This window comes from Schistocerca americana, unplaced genomic scaffold (genome assembly GCF_021461395.2).
Source record: "Schistocerca americana isolate TAMUIC-IGC-003095 unplaced genomic scaffold, iqSchAmer2.1 HiC_scaffold_119, whole genome shotgun sequence".
Taxonomy (NCBI): domain Eukaryota; kingdom Metazoa; phylum Arthropoda; class Insecta; order Orthoptera; family Acrididae; genus Schistocerca; species Schistocerca americana.
The window spans coordinates 144,865-167,374 of NW_025725253.1; the positions used below are offsets into that span (position 1 = coordinate 144,865).

Below are 22,510 nucleotides of genomic sequence, written 5' to 3' on the forward strand. Positions count from 1 at the left end.
GAGAACGGTGTGCGCAGTGTTAAGATGGTGGTCAGGCAGCATATTCCGTCTTTTATTTTGGTAAACGGCCACCGTGCGTTTGTCACGTACAGTGGCCAGCCACAGACTTGTTCATTTTGTAACGGCGTCGGACATTATCGGCAGGATTGTCCGAAGCGCAAACGGCCTGTTCAGCTACCACTTGAGGCCACTTTGCAAGGAGCTAGTTTTGCTTCCGTCGCCGCTACGGTCTTGGGTTCCGCCCCCCCCGCGCCCGCGCGGCGTGCGGCAGATGTTAATCTTGCTGCCGCCGCGGAAGCGATGGATGTGTCTGCTGATGCTACTGTCTCTGATGTTGCGACTACCGGCCAGGAATCTTTGTCCGCGGCTTCGGAAAACGTGCCTGCTGCTCTTCAACCGGTTGTGGGTGCTGTTGTGTCGGAGGCTGTCTCTGACTCCGTGCCGCAATCGGTAACCGATGTTGTTCCGTGCCCTATTTCGGACCCTGTTGCACCTATTGTGTCGCAGTTGGCACCCTCTCCTTCTGTGCCTGCACCCGTCGTTGTACCCTCTGATGTTTCTGGGCCTAATCCTGTTGCGGAATCACGCCATGTTTTTGTGGAACCGAAACCGCAACGGGATGAAGCTCGTTCTCGGAGTTCCAGTAGGCAACGCTTCCGCAGTGTCAGTAGCTCCCCTTCTTACGACGGGGGTTACACGCGGCGTGACCGTAGTCCGTCCCCGGTAGGGCGCTCCCCCGCCTCTTCTTGGGCGTCGCAACGCCGTGCCGCGCGGCGCGACCTCGACGTGGAGCTCCGGCCGCCTCAGGCTTCCGGCTCCGGGCGTCAGCCGCCGCGCAAACAGCAACAACAACAGTCGCCGCGGGCCTCCTCTCGCCACGCGCAGTCAGCTGATCTGAGCGATGCGGCGCAGCAACGTGACGTTGCTGTTCGCCATCTGCGGACTGTGTTAAGTCAACCAGCCTCTGTAGACGTGCCTGTTTTAGCGCCCGACACTGTCTCGGCTGTGACTGCGGCACCTATGTCGACGAAACGGAAGGCTGAGGATGTCCACCGACGTCGCGCTGGTCCTTCTATCCACGACCGCGTGTCGGTGCCTGCCTCCGACGTGCAGATGCCCGTCAGGGATCCTGTGTCGGTCGCTTCTGCCGTGCCAGCTACTGCCACCCTGCCACCCCTCTCCCCCTTCGAGCCTTCGGAGTGGGCGGAGGATGTTGTGGAGGGTGCGGAGACATAGTGTGTGTCCTGTGTGCCCCCTCCTCTGTCGTGCACCTGCACATTCCGTGTTTTCTGTGTGTTTTTACTTTTGTGTGTCTTTTAACTGTGTGAGTCTATGACTTACGATTTTAGCCAGTGGAATGTTGTCACTATTAATCTTAACAAGTTGTGCCACCCGTGCAAATTACTGGCTTTTAAGGCTTTTTTACGTGATCACCACTGCCATGTTGTCTTTTTACAAGAGGTGACGCGCGATGCACTTGTCTTTTTACACGATTTTAGTGACTTTATTGTTGTTGACAATGTTTTACCGGACTCCAATGCAGGAACTGCCATTTTAGTCCGTTCTGACCTTGCTATTTCCGACGTTGCTATTTTACCCAATGGTCGTGCTGTTAGTTGCACTATACTGGGCGTTGTCTTTGTTAACGTTTATGCCCCGTCTGGGAACGATAAGCCGGCGAGGGCTGTTTTTTATGGGCAGGAATTGTGTGCACTGCTACACCGGAATGTGGATGCTTTAGTTGTCGGCGGCGATTTTAATTGCGTTTTAGATGTTGTCGATCAGGTGCCTCGTCCTAACATTTGTCGCGAGCTCGGCGACTTGATTCGCAGTTTTCGGCTCGTTGATACGTGGCGTGTTTTAAACCCTGATGTTACCCACTATACTCATTTTTATCCCACGGGGCACAGCCGCCTGGACAGAATTTACATTTCTGCCTCGCTTTCTGCCCGTATTTGCCGCACGGAAATGTTTCCCGTGCTGTTTTCTGATCATTCCGGTTACCTTTGTCAGCTTTTATTGCCTCGTTTTTGTGTTCCCAGACGACAGAATCTGTGGAAATTTAATTGTGCTTTATTGACCGACGACCATTTTGTCCGGTGTTTTACCAATCTGTGGCATAAATTACTCGGGACTCGGCGAGGTGACTGTAGTGTGCTGGAGTGGTGGGTCGGGGAGGCCAAGCCAGTGATAAGGCAGTTTTTACTTGATTTTAGCCGCGAGGCGGCTCGTTGGCGTCGCGCTACGGCCCGCTTCCATCAGGCGTGTTTACAAGACCTCGCGCTGCGCGTGACGTCACAGCCTGCCTTGCTGCCCGCTTTTAAGCAATTCCAGCTTAAGCTTCTCGCTGATTTGCGTGCTGTCAGTAATGGTGTCGTCGTGCGCAGCCAGCCTGCGGGGGTTGTGGATGGCGAACCTTTGTCGCTTTACCATCTGACCAGGGAACGACGGAGGCGTGCCCGTCTGCACATCAGTACCTGGAAAAAGTGCGACGGTGGGCGGACTACTGTCCAGTCCGACATTGAGCGGGATATTTTTAATCATTTTAGTTCCCTTTTCCGTGCGCTGGATGTTGACTGTGATGCGCTGCGGGATTTTTTACAAGTTATACCTCATGTTTTAACTCGTGCGGATAGGACGCATTTAAATGCTGCTTATGTACCTGACGACCTGTACGACGCTATCCGACGAAGCCCTAAGTGTAAATCGCCTGGTCCCGACGGCATTCCTTCTGAATTTTATTTGAAGTTTTATGATCTTTTTCGTGATGTTTTTGTGGCTCTTTTAAATGAAATACGGGATGGTGCTGTTATCCCTGCTGCGTTTGAGGAGGGGGTAGTGACCTTAGTACCTAAATCGACTGCGACGCCCTGTATTGACGCTGTTCGGCCGATCACCTTACTTAACGCCGATTTTAAGATTGTGACGCGCTGTGTGGTTCAACGTCTTAAAGTTGTTTTACCGTCGGTTCTCAGTGACAGTCAATCATGTGCGGTGCCGGGTCGAAACATTTTTGACGCCGTTCTCGCATATCGCGACTGTATCGGCTTTGTTAAAAGTGCGCGCCTGCCGACTGCTGCCATCTTATTGATTGACTTCAAAAATGCTTTCGACCGCATTAGCCATGTATACCTCCGCCAGGTTCTTGTGCGGATGGGATTCGGCCTTAAGTTTACGACTGTGGTAAAGCATCTTTTACAGAATGCGACGTCACGAGTTAGTGTCAACGGCCGCTTGACGCCGGCTTTCCGTGTTGAGCGCTCGGTGCGGCAGGGGTGTCCCCTTTCGATGGCCCTTTTTTCTGTAGCCTTAGATCCGTTGCTGCGGATTATCGGCCGCGAATGCCGCGGCATTCAGGTCGGGGCGGACCGCCTCGTTTGTAAGGCATACGCCGACGACCTTGGTGTTTTCCTTGGCCATTCCGATGACGTTGACACTTTATATGGCGCACTGCAACGCTTTGAAAAAGCCACGGGTGCCATTGTCAACCCTGCTAAGACTGTTTGTTTGCCTCTTACACCCCGCGCAAGGTCCTTACAGCGGAACTGGTTCTGCGTCCGCGAACAGCAAAAAGTCCTGGGCGTGCTTTTTTCTTCTCACCCACAACGGATGGAGGCGCTTAATTGGCGGTCCACGCTGCACAAGGTGCGTGCCGTTGCCAAGATCTATGCGGCTCGCACGTTGGCGCTTCGTGATAAGGTGGCCTTGATCAATACTACCATTCTGGCCAGGGCGTGGTATCTCGCACAGGTCCTTCCATTGCCTCGGCAATTGGAACGTGCCCTCAAGCAGGCGGTGTATTGGTTTTTATGGCGAGGTGACATTTTTAAAGTCTCGTATGCCACTTGTACTCTCAGCCCGACAGATGGTGGTTTGGGTCTAGTAGATCTACGCGCGAAGTGCTCTGCTCTGTTTTGGAAACGGACCACTGTTGTTATGGAAAAGGCCCCGAACGGTACCACTGCGGCGGTCTTCAATCTGTATCGTCCTCCATCTGCGGCGGCGCCGGTGAATGTCTCGCACATTCCCTTTTTTCTTAATTATGTGCGTCGCTACTATATGGAAAACAGCTACTTGGAGCTCTGTGACGTTCCCAGCCTTCGAGTCAGCGACGTCGCTTCTGCTTTCCGTGGGTCTACTGTGCGTTGTAAGTGGGAGTATCGGCTACCGTGGTATAACTGGGTCACGGTATGGAAAAATCTTGCCAGCAATGTTCTTCCTCCCTCTGTACACGCAGTGTGGTACAAGGTTGTGCATCGTACCTTCCCTACGAATGCGAAGCTCCACTCCATTAATCTCCTCTCGTCTGAAGCTTGTGACCTGTGTGCTGTGGAGGATACGCTTGAACACCGTTTCGTGTGTGGCCATTTTTGCAGTGTTTGGCATACCGCCCGAGATATGGTTCGCCTTATCAATCGGGTGGATACGCGCTCTGTTTTGCCGACAGACGTCTTAATCCCTCAGTGCGCCGCCTACCCGAATACTAAGAAGAATGCCACGGTGTGGCTCCTGGGTCATACCGTTTTTGCAATGTTTTCCCTGAAATTGACAACCGAATTTGACTTTCTTACATACTTATGGACTCAGCATGAACAAACTGCAGCCATGCCTGGCTATCGTGCTAATTTCGCGAATTTTTTGCAGGTTTCCCTTGCTCATGCTTTTACTCGGATGTCGATGGCTACTTAACATGGTTTGATGATTTGGTATACACTTCTACTTTGACCGCTCGTGTTGTGTTTTCCAGGAACGTACAATTATTGAAATTTGTGTAATCAGAGGTACTCTACTTTTTATTCTTTGTGTTCCCTTTCATTTCCGGTATGGTTTACCTTCTCCTTGATTTTGATTATTTTTATGCTGTGGACATCGGCAATTTCTTTTTGCAGAACTTTCTCATGTAGGTCTCCCAAGTGGCGGCAGTACTATCTTTTAGTCTTTTCCTGTATTACCGCGCAGTGCCTTTAATTTCCTTCTTTTAGTTTCACTTCTCCACTTGTCGGACTTTACTCCTCTGCTTTACTGGTGTGGAACTTTCCCAGTAATAGTACACCTGAGGAAGTGGCTTCTTTTTCTAGTTTTGTGTTTTATATTTTTCTATACTGGACTCTTGTTTTTCTGGTGGATTACTTGTCTCCATTTAGAAGATTTTTTGGATTATGGTTTTTTCTTTGCGCCTGTCGCTTTTTCCCGACGGACGTCGACATTCTCAAGGATGCTAACGGGGGATACGTTTTCTTTTTCGTCTGTTCGTCGTGGGACATGGAGTCGACAGTACGATTATAGCTCATGAAGCTCGCCAATGAAAAAAAAAAAAAAAAAAACGTGCTGTTGGCTCCCTTTCATTTACCTTTCTTTTTTTATACCGCCCTCTTTCCATACCACCGTTATGTTGTGACAAAGATTCTTGCTTAAGCATTTTAATCTACTGTAATGACCATAAGGTGCGAAATTGCAGTAAATATCTCAGTTTGAGGGAGAATGTGCTAACCAAGTTCGCCAGGAAGTCTTTGAAAAAAGAAAAAAAAAAAAAAAAAAAAAAAAAAAAAAACGTGCTGTTGGCTCCCTTTCATTTACCTTTTTTTTTTTTTATACCGCCCTCTTTCCATACCACCGTTCTGTTGTGACAAAGATTCTTGCTTAAGCATTTTAATCTACTGTAATGACCATAAGGTGCGAAATTGCAGTAAATATCTCAGTTTGAGGGAGAATGTGCTAACCAAGTTCGCCAGGAAGTCTTTGAAAACGACAAAACAGTACGAATCGGCAGATGTGTTCTGAAATACGTCAGCGCCTGTTGTTGTGTAGCGGTGTACAATTCCTACTTCGATATGTAATTATAAATTTATTCCTCAGTCGTCTCGTCTCGTCTCGTCATCTCCTGCAGACGTTTCTTGTGCTTGCGCTGTTATATGGGCCACGACCCGAGCGGCAGCGAGCGGCAGTCGAGCAAAGTCGGGACAAGTCGGGACGGGGACAGGGACAGCGATAGGAATGGTGCGAATGCACTGCAAATTACGCAAACACCTCGTCTGAGGCGAGGCGAGGAAGCTCACATCGCCAGCAGTGGCGCCCTCCAACAACACTCTGCCACACCCCGCACAGGCCATACGCCGGTCGGCCGCGCGCCAGCCCTCCTGCGCTGGACACCAGGGACAAGATGCGTCTTCCGCGAGTGTCGAAGGCTGCACGCGCCAAGCGGATGACAGGAGGTGCAACGAGAAGCTGCGCGTCTCACACACACGGCGGCGCGCCCGCTAATTCGGCAGTCGCTCTGCTGGCACGTCGGATTGCAGAAGGAAGTGCTTACAATTACAATTCTGTTCGTGTTTTATGTTGTAAAGTTGTTAGCTTGTAACGATGTAATGTTAATAAATAAATTTATAAATCTCACAAAAAAAAAAAAAAATACACGAAGCGCGTCCTTCCGGCTCATAAGTTTTGGAACTCAGGATTGCGTTCGCGCTAACGTGACGAATTGTCAATAAAAAAAAAATGCGGCTGCTTTCGACCGAAAAGTATGATTTTGTGTGTGTTGGGATAAGAACCGAATGCGAATTCTGCCATGCGCCTACATTATATGGGCGCCAACGGCCATACCATGTTGAGTACACCGGTTCTCGTCCGATCACCGAAGTTAAGCAACATCGGGCGTGGTTAGTACTTGGATGGGTGACCACCTGGGAACACCACGTGCTGTTGGCTCCCTTTCATTTACCTTTTTTTTTTTTTATACCGCCCTCTTTCCATACCACCGTTCTGTTGTGACAAAGATTCTTGCTTAAGCATTTTAATCTACTGTAATGACCATAAGGTGCGAAATTGCAGTAAATATCTCAGTTTGAGGGAGAATGTGCTAACCAAGTTCGCCAGGAAGTCTTTGAAAACGACAAAACAGTACGAATCGGCAGATGTGTTCTGAAATACGTCAGCGCCTGTTGTTGTGTAGCGGTGTACAATTCCTACTTCGATATGTAATTATAAATTTATTCCTCAGTCGTCTCGTCTCGTCTCGTCATCTCCTGCAGACGTTTCTTGTGCTTGCGCTGTTATATGGGCCACGACCCGAGCGGCAGCGAGCGGCAGTCGAGCAAAGTCGGGACAAGTCGGGACGGGGACAGGGACAGCGATAGGAATGGTGCGAATGCACTGCAAATTACGCAAACACCTCGTCTGAGGCGAGGCGAGGAAGCTCACATCGCCAGCAGTGGCGCCCTCCAACAACACTCTGCCACACCCCGCACAGGCCATACGCCGGTCGGCCGCGCGCCAGCCCTCCTGCGCTGGACACCAGGGACAAGATGCGTCTTCCGCGAGTGTCGAAGGCTGCACGCGCCAAGCGGATGACAGGAGGTGCAACGAGAAGCTGCGCGTCTCACACACACGGCGGCGCGCCCGCTAATTCGGCAGTCGCTCTGCTGGCACGTCGGATTGCAGAAGGAAGTGCTTACAATTACAATTCTGTTCGTGTTTTATGTTGTAAAGTTGTTAGCTTGTAACGATGTAATGTTAATAAATAAATTTATAAATCTCACAAAAAAAAAAAAAAATACACGAAGCGCGTCCTTCCGGCTCATAAGTTTTGGAACTCAGGATTGCGTTCGCGCTAACGTGACGAATTGTCAATAAAAAAAAAATGCGGCTGCTTTCGACCGAAAAGTATGATTTTGTGTGTGTTGGGATAAGAACCGAATGCGAATTCTGCCATGCGCCTACGTTATATGGGCGCCAACGGCCATACCATGTTGAGTACACCGGTTCTCGTCCGATCACCGAAGTTAAGCAACATCGGGCGTGGTTAGTACTTGGATGGGTGACCACCTGGGAACACCACGTGCTGTTGGCTCCCTTTCATTTACCTTTTTTTTTTTTTATACCGCCCTCTTTCCATACCACCGTTCTGTTGTGACAAAGATTCTTGCTTAAGCATTTTAATCTACTGTAATGACCATAAGGTGCGAAATTGCAGTAAATATCTCAGTTTGAGGGAGAATGTGCTAACCAAGTTCGCCAGGAAGTCTTTGAAAACGACAAAACAGTACGAATCGGCAGATGTGTTCTGAAATACGTCAGCGCCTGTTGTTGTGTAGCGGTGTACAATTCCTACTTCGATATGTAATTATAAATTTATTCCTCAGTCGTCTCGTCTCGTCTCGTCATCTCCTGCAGACGTTTCTTGTGCTTGCGCTGTTATATGGGCCACGACCCGAGCGGCAGCGAGCGGCAGTCGAGCAAAGTCGGGACAAGTCGGGACGGGGACAGGGACAGCGATAGGAATGGTGCGAATGCACTGCAAATTACGCAAACACCTCGTCTGAGGCGAGGCGAGGAAGCTCACATCGCCAGCAGTGGCGCCCTCCAACAACACTCTGCCACACCCCGCACAGGCCATACGCCGGTCGGCCGCGCGCCAGCCCTCCTGCGCTGGACACCAGGGACAAGATGCGTCTTCCGCGAGTGTCGAAGGCTGCACGCGCCAAGCGGATGACAGGAGGTGCAACGAGAAGCTGCGCGTCTCACACACACGGCGGCGCGCCCGCTAATTCGGCAGTCGCTCTGCTGGCACGTCGGATTGCAGAAGGAAGTGCTTACAATTACAATTCTGTTCGTGTTTTATGTTGTAAAGTTGTTAGCTTGTAACGATGTAATGTTAATAAATAAATTTATAAATCTCACAAAAAAAAAAAAAAAATACACGAAGCGCGTCCTTCCGGCTCATAAGTTTTGGAACTCAGGATTGCGTTCGCGCTAACGTGACGAATTGTCAATAAAAAAAAAATGCGGCTGCTTTCGACCGAAAAGTATGATTTTGTGTGTGTTGGGATAAGAACCGAATGCGAATTCTGCCATGCGCCTACATTATATGGGCGCCAACGGCCATACCATGTTGAGTACACCGGTTCTCGTCCGATCACCGAAGTTAAGCAACATCGGGCGTGGTTAGTACTTGGATGGGTGACCACCTGGGAACACCACGTGCTGTTGGCTCCCTTTCATTTACCTTTTTTTTTTTATACCGCCCTCTTTCCATACCACCGTTCTGTTGTGACAAAGATTCTTGCTTAAGCATTTTAATCTACTGTAATGACCATAAGGTGCGAAATTGCAGTAAATATCTCAGTTTGAGGGAGAATGTGCTAACCAAGTTCGCCAGGAAGTCTTTGAAAACGACAAAACAGTACGAATCGGCAGATGTGTTCTGAAATACGTCAGCGCCTGTTGTTGTGTAGCGGTGTACAATTCCTACTTCGATATGTAATTATAAATTTATTCCTCAGTCGTCTCGTCTCGTCTCGTCATCTCCTGCAGACGTTTCTTGTGCTTGCGCTGTTATATGGGCCACGACCCGAGCGGCAGCGAGCGGCAGTCGAGCAAAGTCGGGACAAGTCGGGACGGGGGACAGGGACAGCGATAGGAATGGTGCGAATGCACTGCAAATTACGCAAACACCTCGTCTGAGGCGAGGCGAGGAAGCTCACATCGCCAGCAGTGGCGCCCTCCAACAACACTCTGCCACACCCCGCACAGGCCATACGCCGGTCGGCCGCGCGCCAGCCCTCCTGCGCCTGGACACCAGGGACAAGATGCGTCTTCCGCGAGTGTCGAAGGCTGCACGCGCCAAGCGGATGACAGGAGGTGCAACGAGAAGCTGCGCGTCTCACACACACGGCGGCGCGCCCGCTAATTCGGCAGTCGCTCTGCTGGCACGTCGGATTGCAGAAGGAAGTGCTTACAATTACAATTCTGTTCGTGTTTTTATGTTGTAAAGTTGTTAGCTTGTAACGATGTAATGTTAATAAATAAATTTATAAATCTCACAAAAAAAAAAAAAAAAATACACGAAGCGCGTCCTTCCGGCTCATAAGTTTTGGAACTCAGGATTGCGTTCGCGCTAACGTGACGAATTGTCAATAAAAAAAAAATGCGGCTGCTTTCGACCGAAAAGTATGATTTTGTGTGTGTTGGGATAAGAACCGAATGCGAATTCTGCCATGCGCCTACATTATATGGGCGCCAACGGCCATACCATGTTGAGTACACCGGTTCTCGTCCGATCACCGAAGTTAAGCAACATCGGGCGTGGTTAGTACTTGGATGGGTGACCACCTGGGAACACCACGTGCTGTTGGCTCCCTTTCATTTACCTTTTTTTTTTTATACCGCCCTCTTTCCATACCACCGTTCTGTTGTGACAAAGATTCTTGCTTAAGCATTTTAATCTACTGTAATGACCATAAGGTGCGAAATTGCAGTAAATATCTCAGTTTGAGGGAGAATGTGCTAACCAAGTTCGCCAGGAAGTCTTTGAAAACGACAAAACAGTACGAATCGGCAGATGTGTTCTGAAATACGTCAGCGCCTGTTGTTGTGTAGCGGTGTACAATTCCTACTTCGATATGTAATTATAAATTTATTCCTCAGTCGTCTCGTCTCGTCTCGTCATCTCCTGCAGACGTTTCTTGTGCTTGCGCTGTTATATGGGCCACGACCCGAGCGGCAGCGAGCGGCAGTCGAGCAAAGTCGGGACAAGTCGGGACGGGGACAGGGACAGCGATAGGAATGGTGCGAATGCACTGCAAAATTACGCAAACACCTCGTCTGAGGCGAGGCGAGGAAGCTCACATGCCAGCAGTGGCGCCCTCCAACAACACTCTGCCACACCCCGCACAGGCCATACGCCGGTCGGCCGCGCGCCAGCCCTCCTGCGCTGGACACCAGGGACAAGATGCGTCTTCCGCGAGTGTCGAAGGCTGCACGCGCCAAGCGGATGACAGGAGGTGCAACGAGAAGCTGCGCGTCTCACACACACGGCGGCGCGCCCGCTAATTCGGCAGTCGCTCTGCTGGCACGTCGGATTGCAGAAGGAAGTGCTTACAATTACAATTCTGTTCGTGTTTTATGTTGTAAAGTTGTTAGCTTGTAACGATGTAATGTTAATAAATAAATTTATAAATCTCACAAAAAAAAAAAAAAAAATACACGAAGCGCGTCCTTCCGGCTCATAAGTTTTGGAACTCAGGATTGCGTTCGCGCTAACGTGACGAATTGTCAATAAAAAAAAAATGCGGCTGCTTTCGACCGAAAAGTATGATTTTGTGTGTGTTGGGATAAGAACCGAATGCGAATTCTGCCATGCGCCTACATTATATGGGCGCCAACGGCCATACCATGTTGAGTACACCGGTTCTCGTCCGATCACCGAAGTTAAGCAACATCGGGCGTGGTTAGTACTTGGATGGGTGACCACCTGGGAACACCACGTGCTGTTGGCTCCCTTTCATTTACCTTTTTTTTTTTATACCGCCCTCTTTCCATACCACCGTTCTGTTGTGACAAAGATTCTTGCTTAAGCATTTTAATCTACTGTAATGACCATAAGGTGCGAAATTGCAGTAAATATCTCAGTTTGAGGGAGAATGTGCTAACCAAGTTCGCCAGGAAGTCTTTGAAAACGACAAAACAGTACGAATCGGCAGATGTGTTCTGAAATACGTCAGCGCCTGTTGTTGTGTAGCGGTGTACAATTCCTACTTCGATATGTAATTATAAATTTATTCCTCAGTCGTCTCGTCTCGTCTCGTCATCTCCTGCAGACGTTTCTTGTGCTTGCGCTGTTATATGGGCCACGACCCGAGCGGCAGCGAGCGGCAGTCGAGCAAAGTCGGGACAAGTCGGGACGGGGACAGGGACAGCGATAGGAATGGTGCGAATGCATTGCAAATTACGCAAACACCTCGTCTGAGGCGAGGCGAGGAAGCTCACATCGCCAGCAGTGGCGCCCTCCAACAACACTCTGCCACACCCCGCACAGGCCATACGCCGGTCGGCCGCGCGCCAGCCCTCCTGCGCTGGACACCAGGGACAAGATGCGTCTTCCGCGAGTGTCGAAGGCTGCACGCGCCAAGCGGATGACAGGAGGTGCAACGAGAAGCTGCGCGTCTCACACACACGGCGGCGCGCCCGCTAATTCGGCAGTCGCTCTGCTGGCACGTCGGATTGCAGAAGGAAGTGCTTACAATTACAATTCTGTTCGTGTTTTATGTTGTAAAGTTGTTAGCTTGTAACGATGTAATGTTAATAAATAAATTTATAAATCTCACAAAAAAAAAAAAAAAATACACGAAGCGCGTCCTTCCGGCTCATAAGTTTTGGAACTCAGGATTGCGTTCGCGCTAACGTGACGAATTGTCAATAAAAAAAAAATGCGGCTGCTTTCGACCGAAAAGTATGATTTTGTGTGTGTTGGGATAAGAACCGAATGCGAATTCTGCCATGCGCCTACATTATATGGGCGCCAACGGCCATACCATGTTGAGTACACCGGTTCTCGTCCGATCACCGAAGTTAAGCAACATCGGGCGTGGTTAGTACTTGGATGGGTGACCACCTGGGAACACCACGTGCTGTTGGCTCCCTTTCATTTACCTTTTTTTTTTTATACCGCCCTCTTTCCATACCACCGTTCTGTTGTGACAAAGATTCTTGCTTAAGCATTTTAATCTACTGTAATGACCATAAGGTGCGAAATTGCAGTAAATATCTCAGTTTGAGGGAGAATGTGCTAACCAAGTTCGCCAGGAAGTCTTTGAAAACGACAAAACAGTACGAATCGGCAGATGTGTTCTGAAATACGTCAGCGCCTGTTGTTGTGTAGCGGTGTACAATTCCTACTTCGATATGTAATTATAAATTTATTCCTCAGTCGTCTCGTCTCGTCTCGTCATCTCCTGCAGACGTTTCTTGTGCTTGCGCTGTTATATGGGCCACGACCCGAGCGGCAGCGAGCGGCAGTCGAGCAAAGTCGGGACAAGTCGGGACGGGGACAGGGACAGCGATAGGAATGGTGCGAATGCACTGCAAATTACGCAAACACCTCGTCTGAGGCGAGGCGAGGAAGCTCACATCGCCAGCAGTGGCGCCCTCCAACAACACTCTGCCACACCCCGCACAGGCCATACGCCGGTCGGCCGCGCGCCAGCCCTCCTGCGCTGGACACCAGGGACAAGATGCGTCTTCCGCGAGTGTCGAAGGCTGCACGCGCCAAGCGGATGACAGGAGGTGCAACGAGAAGCTGCGCGTCTCACACACACGGCGGCGCGCCCGCTAATTCGGCAGTCGCTCTGCTGGCACGTCGGATTGCAGAAGGAAGTGCTTACAATTACAATTCTGTTCGTGTTTTATGTTGTAAAGTTGTTAGCTTGTAACGATGTAATGTTAATAAATAAATTTATAAATCTCACAAAAAAAAAAAAAAAAATACACGAAGCGCGTCCTTCCGGCTCATAAGTTTTGGAACTCAGGATTGCGTTCGCGCTAACGTGACGAATTGTCAATAAAAAAAAAATGCGGCTGCTTTCGACCGAAAAGTATGATTTTGTGTGTGTTGGGATAAGAACCGAATGCGAATTCTGCCATGCGCCTACATTATATGGGCGCCAACGGCCATACCATGTTGAGTACACCGGTTCTCGTCCGATCACCGAAGTTAAGCAACATCGGGCGTGGTTAGTACTTGGATGGGTGACCACCTGGGAACACCACGTGCTGTTGGCTCCCTTTCATTTACCTTTTTTTTTTTATACCGCCCTCTTTCCATACCACCGTTCTGTTGTGACAAAGATTCTTGCTTAAGCATTTTAATCTACTGTAATGACCATAAGGTGCGAAATTGCAGTAAATATCTCAGTTTGAGGGAGAATGTGCTAACCAAGTTCGCCAGGAAGTCTTTGAAAACGACAAAACAGTACGAATCGGCAGATGTGTTCTGAAATACGTCAGCGCCTGTTGTTGTGTAGCGGTGTACAATTCCTACTTCGATATGTAATTATAAATTTATTCCTCAGTCGTCTCGTCTCGTCTCGTCATCTCCTGCAGACGTTTCTTGTGCTTGCGCTGTTATATGGGCCACGACCCGAGCGGCAGCGAGCGGCAGTCGAGCAAAGTCGGGACAAGTCGGGACGGGGACAGGGACAGCGATAGGAATGGTGCGAATGCATTGCAAATTACGCAAACACCTCGTCTGAGGCGAGGCGAGGAAGCTCACATCGCCAGCAGTGGCGCCCTCCAACAACACTCTGCCACACCCCGCACAGGCCATACGCCGGTCGGCCGCGCGCCAGCCCTCCTGCGCTGGACACCAGGGACAAGATGCGTCTTCCGCGAGTGTCGAAGGCTGCACGCGCCAAGCGGATGACAGGAGGTGCAACGAGAAGCTGCGCGTCTCACACACACGGCGGCGCGCCCGCTAATTCGGCAGTCGCTCTGCTGGCACGTCGGATTGCAGAAGGAAGTGCTTACAATTACAATTCTGTTCGTGTTTTATGTTGTAAAGTTGTTAGCTTGTAACGATGTAATGTTAATAAATAAATTTATAAATCTCACAAAAAAAAAAAAAAAATACACGAAGCGCGTCCTTCCGGCTCATAAGTTTTGGAACTCAGGATTGCGTTCGCGCTAACGTGACGAATTGTCAATAAAAAAAAAATGCGGCTGCTTTCGACCGAAAAGTATGATTTTGTGTGTGTTGGGATAAGAACCGAATGCGAATTCTGCCATGCGCCTACATTATATGGGCGCCAACGGCCATACCATGTTGAGTACACCGGTTCTCGTCCGATCACCGAAGTTAAGCAACATCGGGCGTGGTTAGTACTTGGATGGGTGACCACCTGGGAACACCACGTGCTGTTGGCTCCCTTTCATTTACCTTTTTTTTTTTATACCGCCCTCTTTCCATACCACCGTTCTGTTGTGACAAAGATTCTTGCTTAAGCATTTTAATCTACTGTAATGACCATAAGGTGCGAAATTGCAGTAAATATCTCAGTTTGAGGGAGAATGTGCTAACCAAGTTCGCCAGGAAGTCTTTGAAAACGACAAAACAGTACGAATCGGCAGATGTGTTCTGAAATACGTCAGCGCCTGTTGTTGTGTAGCGGTGTACAATTCCTACTTCGATATGTAATTATAAATTTATTCCTCAGTCGTCTCGTCTCGTCTCGTCATCTCCTGCAGACGTTTCTTGTGCTTGCGCTGTTATATGGGCCACGACCCGAGCGGCAGCGAGCGGCAGTCGAGCAAAGTCGGGACAAGTCGGGACGGGGACAGGGACAGCGATAGGAATGGTGCGAATGCACTGCAAATTACGCAAACACCTCGTCTGAGGCGAGGCGAGGAAGCTCACATCGCCAGCAGTGGCGCCCTCCAACAACACTCTGCCACACCCCGCACAGGCCATACGCCGGTCGGCCGCGCGCCAGCCCTCCTGCGCTGGACACCAGGGACAAGATGCGTCTTCCGCGAGTGTCGAAGGCTGCACGCGCCAAGCGGATGACAGGAGGTGCAACGAGAAGCTGCGCGTCTCACACACACGGCGGCGCGCCCGCTAATTCGGCAGTCGCTCTGCTGGCACGTCGGATTGCAGAAGGAAGTGCTTACAATTACAATTCTGTTCGTGTTTTATGTTGTAAAGTTGTTAGCTTGTAACGATGTAATGTTAATAAATAAATTTATAAATCTCACAAAAAAAAAAAAAAAATACACGAAGCGCGTCCTTCCGGCTCATAAGTTTTGGAACTCAGGATTGCGTTCGCGCTAACGTGACGAATTGTCAATAAAAAAAAAATGCGGCTGCTTTCGACCGAAAAGTATGATTTTGTGTGTGTTGGGATAAGAACCGAATGCGAATTCTGCCATGCGCCTACATTATATGGGCGCCAACGGCCATACCATGTTGAGTACACCGGTTCTCGTCCGATCACCGAAGTTAAGCAACATCGGGCGTGGTTAGTACTTGGATGGGTGACCACCTGGGAACACCACGTGCTGTTGGCTCCCTTTCATTTACCTTTTTTTTTTTATACCGCCCTCTTTCCATACCACCGTTCTGTTGTGACAAAGATTCTTGCTTAAGCATTTTAATCTACTGTAATGACCATAAGGTGCGAAATTGCAGTAAATATCTCAGTTTGAGGGAGAATGTGCTAACCAAGTTCGCCAGGAAGTCTTTGAAAACGACAAAACAGTACGAATCGGCAGATGTGTTCTGAAATACGTCAGCGCCTGTTGTTGTGTAGCGGTGTACAATTCCTACTTCGATATGTAATTATAAATTTATTCCTCAGTCGTCTCGTCTCGTCTCGTCATCTCCTGCAGACGTTTCTTGTGCTTGCGCTGTTATATGGGCCACGACCCGAGCGGCAGCGAGCGGCAGTCGAGCAAAGTCGGGACAAGTCGGGACGGGGACAGGGACAGCGATAGGAATGGTGCGAATGCACTGCAAATTACGCAAACACCTCGTCTGAGGCGAGGCGAGGAAGCTCACATCGCCAGCAGTGGCGCCCTCCAACAACACTCTGCCACACCCCGCACAGGCCATACGCCGGTCGGCCGCGCGCCAGCCCTCCTGCGCTGGACACCAGGGACAAGATGCGTCTTCCGCGAGTGTCGAAGGCTGCACGCGCCAAGCGGATGACAGGAGGTGCAACGAGAAGCTGCGCGTCTCACACACACGGCGGCGCGCCCGCTAATTCGGCAGTCGCTCTGCTGGCACGTCGGATTGCAGAAGGAAGTGCTTACAATTACAATTCTGTTCGTGTTTTATGTTGTAAAGTTGTTAGCTTGTAACGATGTAATGTTAATAAATAAATTTATAAATCTCACAAAAAAAAAAAAAAAATACACGAAGCGCGTCCTTCCGGCTCATAAGTTTTGGAACTCAGGATTGCGTTCGCGCTAACGTGACGAATTGTCAATAAAAAAAAAATGCGGCTGCTTTCGACCGAAAAGTATGATTTTGTGTGTGTTGGGATAAGAACCGAATGCGAATTCTGCCATGCGCCTACATTATATGGGCGCCAACGGCCATACCATGTTGAGTACACCGGTTCTCGTCCGATCACCGAAGTTAAGCAACATCGGGCGTGGTTAGTACTTGGATGGGTGACCACCTGGGAACACCACGTGCTGTTGGCTCCCTTTCATTTACCTTTTTTTTTTTATACCGCCCTCTTTCCATACCACCGTTCTGTTGTGACAAAGATTCTTGCTTAAGCATTTTAATCTACTGTAATGACCATAAGGTGCGAAATTGCAGTAAATATCTCAGTTTGAGGGAGAATGTGCTAACCAAGTTCGCCAGGAAGTCTTTGAAAACGACAAAACAGTACGAATCGGCAGATGTGTTCTGAAATACGTCAGCGCCTGTTGTTGTGTAGCGGTGTACAATTCCTACTTCGATATGTAATTATAAATTTATTCCTCAGTCGTCTCGTCTCGTCTCGTCATCTCCTGCAGACGTTTCTTGTGCTTGCGCTGTTATATGGGCCACGACCCGAGCGGCAGCGAGCGGCAGTCGAGCAAAGTCGGGACAAGTCGGGACGGGGACAGGGACAGCGATAGGAATGGTGCGAATGCATTGCAAATTACGCAAACACCTCGTCTGAGGCGAGGCGAGGAAGCTCACATCGCCAGCAGTGGCGCCCTCCAACAACACTCTGCCACACCCCGCACAGGCCATACGCCGGTCGGCCGCGCGCCAGCCCTCCTGCGCTGGACACCAGGGACAAGATGCGTCTTCCGCGAGTGTCGAAGGCTGCACGCGCCAAGCGGATGACAGGAGGTGCAACGAGAAGCTGCGCGTCTCACACACACGGCGGCGCGCCCGCTAATTCGGCAGTCGCTCTGCTGGCACGTCGGATTGCAGAAGGAAGTGCTTACAATTACAATTCTGTTCGTGTTTTATGTTGTAAAGTTGTTAGCTTGTAACGATGTAATGTTAATAAATAAATTTATAAATCTCACAAAAAAAAAAAAAAAATACACGAAGCGCGTCCTTCCGGCTCATAAGTTTTGGAACTCAGGATTGCGTTCGCGCTAACGTGACGAATTGTCAATAAAAAAAAAATGCGGCTGCTTTCGACCGAAAAGTATGATTTTGTGTGTGTTGGGATAAGAACCGAATGCGAATTCTGCCATGCGCCTACATTATATGGGCGCCAACGGCCATACCATGTTGAGTACACCGGTTCTCGTCCGATCACCGAAGTTAAGCAACATCGGGCGTGGTTAGTACTTGGATGGGTGACCACCTGGGAACACCACGTGCTGTTGGCTCCCTTTCATTTACCTTTTTTTTTTTATACCGCCCTCTTTCCATACCACCGTTCTGTTGTGACAAAGATTCTTGCTTAAGCATTTTAATCTACTGTAATGACCATAAGGTGCGAAATTGCAGTAAATATCTCAGTTTGAGGGAGAATGTGCTAACCAAGTTCGCCAGGAAGTCTTTGAAAACGACAAAACAGTACGAATCGGCAGATGTGTTCTGAAATACGTCAGCGCCTGTTGTTGTGTAGCGGTGTACAATTCCTACTTCGATATGTAATTATAAATTTATTCCTCAGTCGTCTCGTCTCGTCTCGTCATCTCCTGCAGACGTTTCTTGTGCTTGCGCTGTTATATGGGCCACGACCCGAGCGGCAGCGAGCGGCAGTCGAGCAAAGTCGGGACAAGTCGGGACGGGGACAGGGACAGCGATAGGAATGGTGCGAATGCACTGCAAATTACGCAAACACCTCGTCTGAGGCGAGGCGAGGAAGCTCACATCGCCAGCAGTGGCGCCCTCCAACAACACTCTGCCACACCCCGCACAGGCCATACGCCGGTCGGCCGCGCGCCAGCCCTCCTGCGCTGGACACCAGGGACAAGATGCGTCTTCCGCGAGTGTCGAAGGCTGCACGCGCCAAGCGGATGACAGGAGGTGCAACGAGAAGCTGCGCGTCTCACACACACGGCGGCGCGCCCGCTAATTCGGCAGTCGCTCTGCTGGCACGTCGGATTGCAGAAGGAAGTGCTTACAATTACAATTCTGTTCGTGTTTTATGTTGTAAAGTTGTTAGCTTGTAACGATGTAATGTTAATAAATAAATTTATAAATCTCACAAAAAAAAAAAAAAAATACACGAAGCGCGTCCTTCCGGCTCATAAGTTTTGGAACTCAGGATTGCGTTCGCGCTAACGTGACGAATTGTCAATAAAAAAAAAATGCGGCTGCTTTCGACCGAAAAGTATGATTTTGTGTGTGTTGGGATAAGAACCGAATGCGAATTCTGCCATGCGCCTACATTATATGGGCGCCAACGGCCATACCATGTTGAGTACACCGGTTCTCGTCCGATCACCGAAGTTAAGCAACATCGGGCGTGGTTAGTACTTGGATGGGTGACCACCTGGGAACACCACGTGCTGTTGGCTCCCTTTCATTTACCTTTTTTTTTTTATACCGCCCTCTTTCCATACCACCGTTCTGTTGTGACAAAGATTCTTGCTTAAGCATTTTAATCTACTGTAATGACCATAAGGTGCGAAATTGCAGTAAATATCTCAGTTTGAGGGAGAATGTGCTAACCAAGTTCGCCAGGAAGTCTTTGAAAACGACAAAACAGTACGAATCGGCAGATGTGTTCTGAAATACGTCAGCGCCTGTTGTTGTGTAGCGGTGTACAATTCCTACTTCGATATGTAATTATAAATTTATTCCTCAGTCGTCTCGTCTCGTCTCGTCATCTCCTGCAGACGTTTCTTGTGCTTGCGCTGTTATATGGGCCACGACCCGAGCGGCAGCGAGCGGCAGTCGAGCAAAGTCGGGACAAGTCGGGACGGGGACAGGGACAGCGATAGGAATGGTGCGAATGCATTGCAAATTACGCAAACACCTCGTCTGAGGCGAGGCGAGGAAGCTCACATCGCCAGCAGTGGCGCCCTCCAACAACACTCTGCCACACCCCGCACAGGCCATACGCCGGTCGGCCGCGCGCCAGCCCTCCTGCGCTGGACACCAGGGACAAGATGCGTCTTCCGCGAGTGTCGAAGGCTGCACGCGCCAAGCGGATGACAGGAGGTGCAACGAGAAGCTGCGCGTCTCACACACACGGCGGCGCGCCCGCTAATTCGGCAGTCGCTCTGCTGGCACGTCGGATTGCAGAAGGAAGTGCTTACAATTACAATTCTGTTCGTGTTTTATGTTGTAAAGTTGTTAGCTTGTAACGATGTAATGTTAATAAATAAATTTATAAATCTCACAAAAAAAAAAAAAAAATACACGAAGCGCGTCCTTCCGGCTCATAAGTTTTGGAACTCAGGATTGCGTTCGCGCTAACGTGACGAATTGTCAATAAAAAAAAAATGCGGCTGCTTTCGACCGAAAAGTATGATTTTGTGTGTGTTGGGATAAGAACCGAATGCGAATTCTGCCATGCGCCTACATTATATGGGCGCCAACGGCCATACCATGTTGAGTACACCGGTTCTCGTCCGATCACCGAAGTTAAGCAACATCGGGCGTGGTTAGTACTTGGATGGGTGACCACCTGGGAACACCACGTGCTGTTGGCTCCCTTTCATTTACCTTTTTTTTTTTATACCGCCCTCTTTCCATACCACCGTTCTGTTGTGACAAAGATTCTTGCTTAAGCATTTTAATCTACTGTAATGACCATAAGGTGCGAAATTGCAGTAAATATCTCAGTTTGAGGGAGAATGTGCTAACCAAGTTCGCCAGGAAGTCTTTGAAAACGACAAAACAGTACGAATCGGCAGATGTGTTCTGAAATACGTCAGCGCCTGTTGTTGTGTAGCGGTGTACAATTCCTACTTCGATATGTAATTATAAATTTATTCCTCAGTCGTCTCGTCTCGTCTCGTCATCTCCTGCAGACGTTTCTTGTGCTTGCGCTGTTATATGGGCCACGACCCGAGCGGCAGCGAGCGGCAGTCGAGCAAAGTCGGGACAAGTCGGGACGGGGACAGGGACAGCGATAGGAATGGTGCGAATGCACTGCAAATTACGCAAACACCTCGTCTGAGGCGAGGCGAGGAAGCTCACATCGCCAGCAGTGGCGCCCTCCAACAACACTCTGCCACACCCCGCACAGGCCATACGCCGGTCGGCCGCGCGCCAGCCCTCCTGCGCTGGACACCAGGGACAAGATGCGTCTTCCGCGAGTGTCGAAGGCTGCACGCGCCAAGCGGATGACAGGAGGTGCAACGAGAAGCTGCGCGTCTCACACACACGGCGGCGCGCCCGCTAATTCGGCAGTCGCTCTGCTGGCACGTCGGATTGCAGAAGGAAGTGCTTACAATTACAATTCTGTTCGTGTTTTATGTTGTAAAGTTGTTAGCTTGCAACGATGTAATGTTAATAAATAAATTTATAAATCTCACAAAAAAAAAAAAAAAATACACGAAGCGCGTCCTTCCGGCTCATAAGTTTTGGAACTCAGGATTGCGTTCGCGCTAACGTGACGAATTGTCAATAAAAAAAAAATGCGGCTGCTTTCGACCGAAAAGTATGATTTTGTGTGTGTTGGGATAAGAACCGAATGCGAATTCTGCCATGCGCCTACATTATATGGGCGCCAACGGCCATACCATGTTGAGTACACCGGTTCTCGTCCGATCACCGAAGTTAAGCAACATCGGGCGTGGTTAGTACTTGGATGGGTGACCACCTGGGAACACCACGTGCTGTTGGCTCCCTTTCATTTACCTTTTTTTTTTTATACCGCCCTCTTTCCATACCACCGTTCTGTTGTGACAAAGATTCTTGCTTAAGCATTTTAATCTACTGTAATGACCATAAGGTGCGAAATTGCAGTAAATATCTCAGTTTGAGGGAGAATGTGCTAACCAAGTTCGCCAGGAAGTCTTTGAAAACGACAAAACAGTACGAATCGGCAGATGTGTTCTGAAATACGTCAGCGCCTGTTGTTGTGTAGCGGTGTACAATTCCTACTTCGATATGTAATTATAAATTTATTCCTCAGTCGTCTCGTCTCGTCTCGTCATCTCCTGCAGACGTTTCTTGTGCTTGCGCTGTTATATGGGCCACGACCCGAGCGGCAGCGAGCGGCAGTCGAGCAAAGTCGGGACAAGTCGGGACGGGGACAGGGACAGCGATAGGAATGGTGCGAATGCACTGCAAATTACGCAAACACCTCGTCTGAGGCGAGGCGAGGAAGCTCACATCGCCAGCAGTGGCGCCCTCCAACAACACTCTGCCACACCCCGCACAGGCCATACGCCGGTCGGCCGCGCGCCAGCCCTCCTGCGCTGGACACCAGGGACAAGATGCGTCTTCCGCGAGTGTCGAAGGCTGCACGCGCCAAGCGGATGACAGGAGGTGCAACGAGAAGCTGCGCGTCTCACACACACGGCGGCGCGCCCGCTAATTCGGCAGTCGCTCTGCTGGCACGTCGGATTGCAGAAGGAAGTGCTTACAATTACAATTCTGTTCGTGTTTTATGTTGTAAAGTTGTTAGCTTGTAACGATGTAATGTTAATAAATAAATTTATAAATCTCACAAAAAAAAAAAAAAATACACGAAGCGCGTCCTTCCGGCTCATAAGTTTTGGAACTCAGGATTGCGTTCGCGCTAACGTGACGAATTGTCAATAAAAAAAAAATGCGGCTGCTTTCGACCGAAAAGTATGATTTTGTGTGTGTTGGGAT

General features: G+C 49.6%; 14 non-coding genes across 14 annotated transcripts; all 14 read left to right on the forward strand.

The window, feature by feature from the left end:
* The first annotated feature begins 6,586 nt into the window (after positions 1 to 6,586).
* Positions 6,587 to 6,705, forward strand: LOC124562895. The gene has a single exon (XR_006969703.1). It is a non-coding gene; the product is annotated as a 5S ribosomal RNA (ribosomal RNA).
* Positions 6,706 to 7,727: 1,022 nt separating this feature from the next.
* LOC124562896 lies at positions 7,728 to 7,846 on the forward strand. Its single transcript, XR_006969704.1, has one exon. It is a non-coding gene; the product is annotated as a 5S ribosomal RNA (ribosomal RNA).
* Positions 7,847 to 8,869: 1,023 nt separating this feature from the next.
* On the forward strand, positions 8,870 to 8,988 carry LOC124562897. Its single transcript, XR_006969705.1, has one exon. It is a non-coding gene; the product is annotated as a 5S ribosomal RNA (ribosomal RNA).
* A 1,025-nt stretch (positions 8,989 to 10,013) lies between these two features.
* Positions 10,014 to 10,132, forward strand: LOC124562899. Its single transcript, XR_006969706.1, has one exon. It is a non-coding gene; the product is annotated as a 5S ribosomal RNA (ribosomal RNA).
* Positions 10,133 to 11,154: 1,022 nt separating this feature from the next.
* Positions 11,155 to 11,273, forward strand: LOC124562900. Its single transcript, XR_006969707.1, has one exon. It is a non-coding gene; the product is annotated as a 5S ribosomal RNA (ribosomal RNA).
* Positions 11,274 to 12,294: 1,021 nt separating this feature from the next.
* LOC124562901 lies at positions 12,295 to 12,413 on the forward strand. Its single transcript, XR_006969708.1, has one exon. It is a non-coding gene; the product is annotated as a 5S ribosomal RNA (ribosomal RNA).
* Positions 12,414 to 13,435: 1,022 nt separating this feature from the next.
* On the forward strand, positions 13,436 to 13,554 carry LOC124562902. Its single transcript, XR_006969709.1, has one exon. It is a non-coding gene; the product is annotated as a 5S ribosomal RNA (ribosomal RNA).
* A 1,021-nt stretch (positions 13,555 to 14,575) lies between these two features.
* Positions 14,576 to 14,694, forward strand: LOC124562904. Its single transcript, XR_006969711.1, has one exon. It is a non-coding gene; the product is annotated as a 5S ribosomal RNA (ribosomal RNA).
* Positions 14,695 to 15,715: 1,021 nt separating this feature from the next.
* On the forward strand, positions 15,716 to 15,834 carry LOC124562905. Its single transcript, XR_006969712.1, has one exon. It is a non-coding gene; the product is annotated as a 5S ribosomal RNA (ribosomal RNA).
* A 1,021-nt stretch (positions 15,835 to 16,855) lies between these two features.
* On the forward strand, positions 16,856 to 16,974 carry LOC124562906. Its single transcript, XR_006969713.1, has one exon. It is a non-coding gene; the product is annotated as a 5S ribosomal RNA (ribosomal RNA).
* Positions 16,975 to 17,995: 1,021 nt separating this feature from the next.
* LOC124562907 lies at positions 17,996 to 18,114 on the forward strand. The gene has a single exon (XR_006969714.1). It is a non-coding gene; the product is annotated as a 5S ribosomal RNA (ribosomal RNA).
* Positions 18,115 to 19,135: 1,021 nt separating this feature from the next.
* On the forward strand, positions 19,136 to 19,254 carry LOC124562908. The gene has a single exon (XR_006969715.1). It is a non-coding gene; the product is annotated as a 5S ribosomal RNA (ribosomal RNA).
* Positions 19,255 to 20,275: 1,021 nt separating this feature from the next.
* LOC124562910 lies at positions 20,276 to 20,394 on the forward strand. The gene has a single exon (XR_006969716.1). It is a non-coding gene; the product is annotated as a 5S ribosomal RNA (ribosomal RNA).
* Positions 20,395 to 21,415: 1,021 nt separating this feature from the next.
* LOC124562911 lies at positions 21,416 to 21,534 on the forward strand. Its single transcript, XR_006969717.1, has one exon. It is a non-coding gene; the product is annotated as a 5S ribosomal RNA (ribosomal RNA).
* The last annotated feature ends 976 nt before the right edge of the window (positions 21,535 to 22,510 follow it).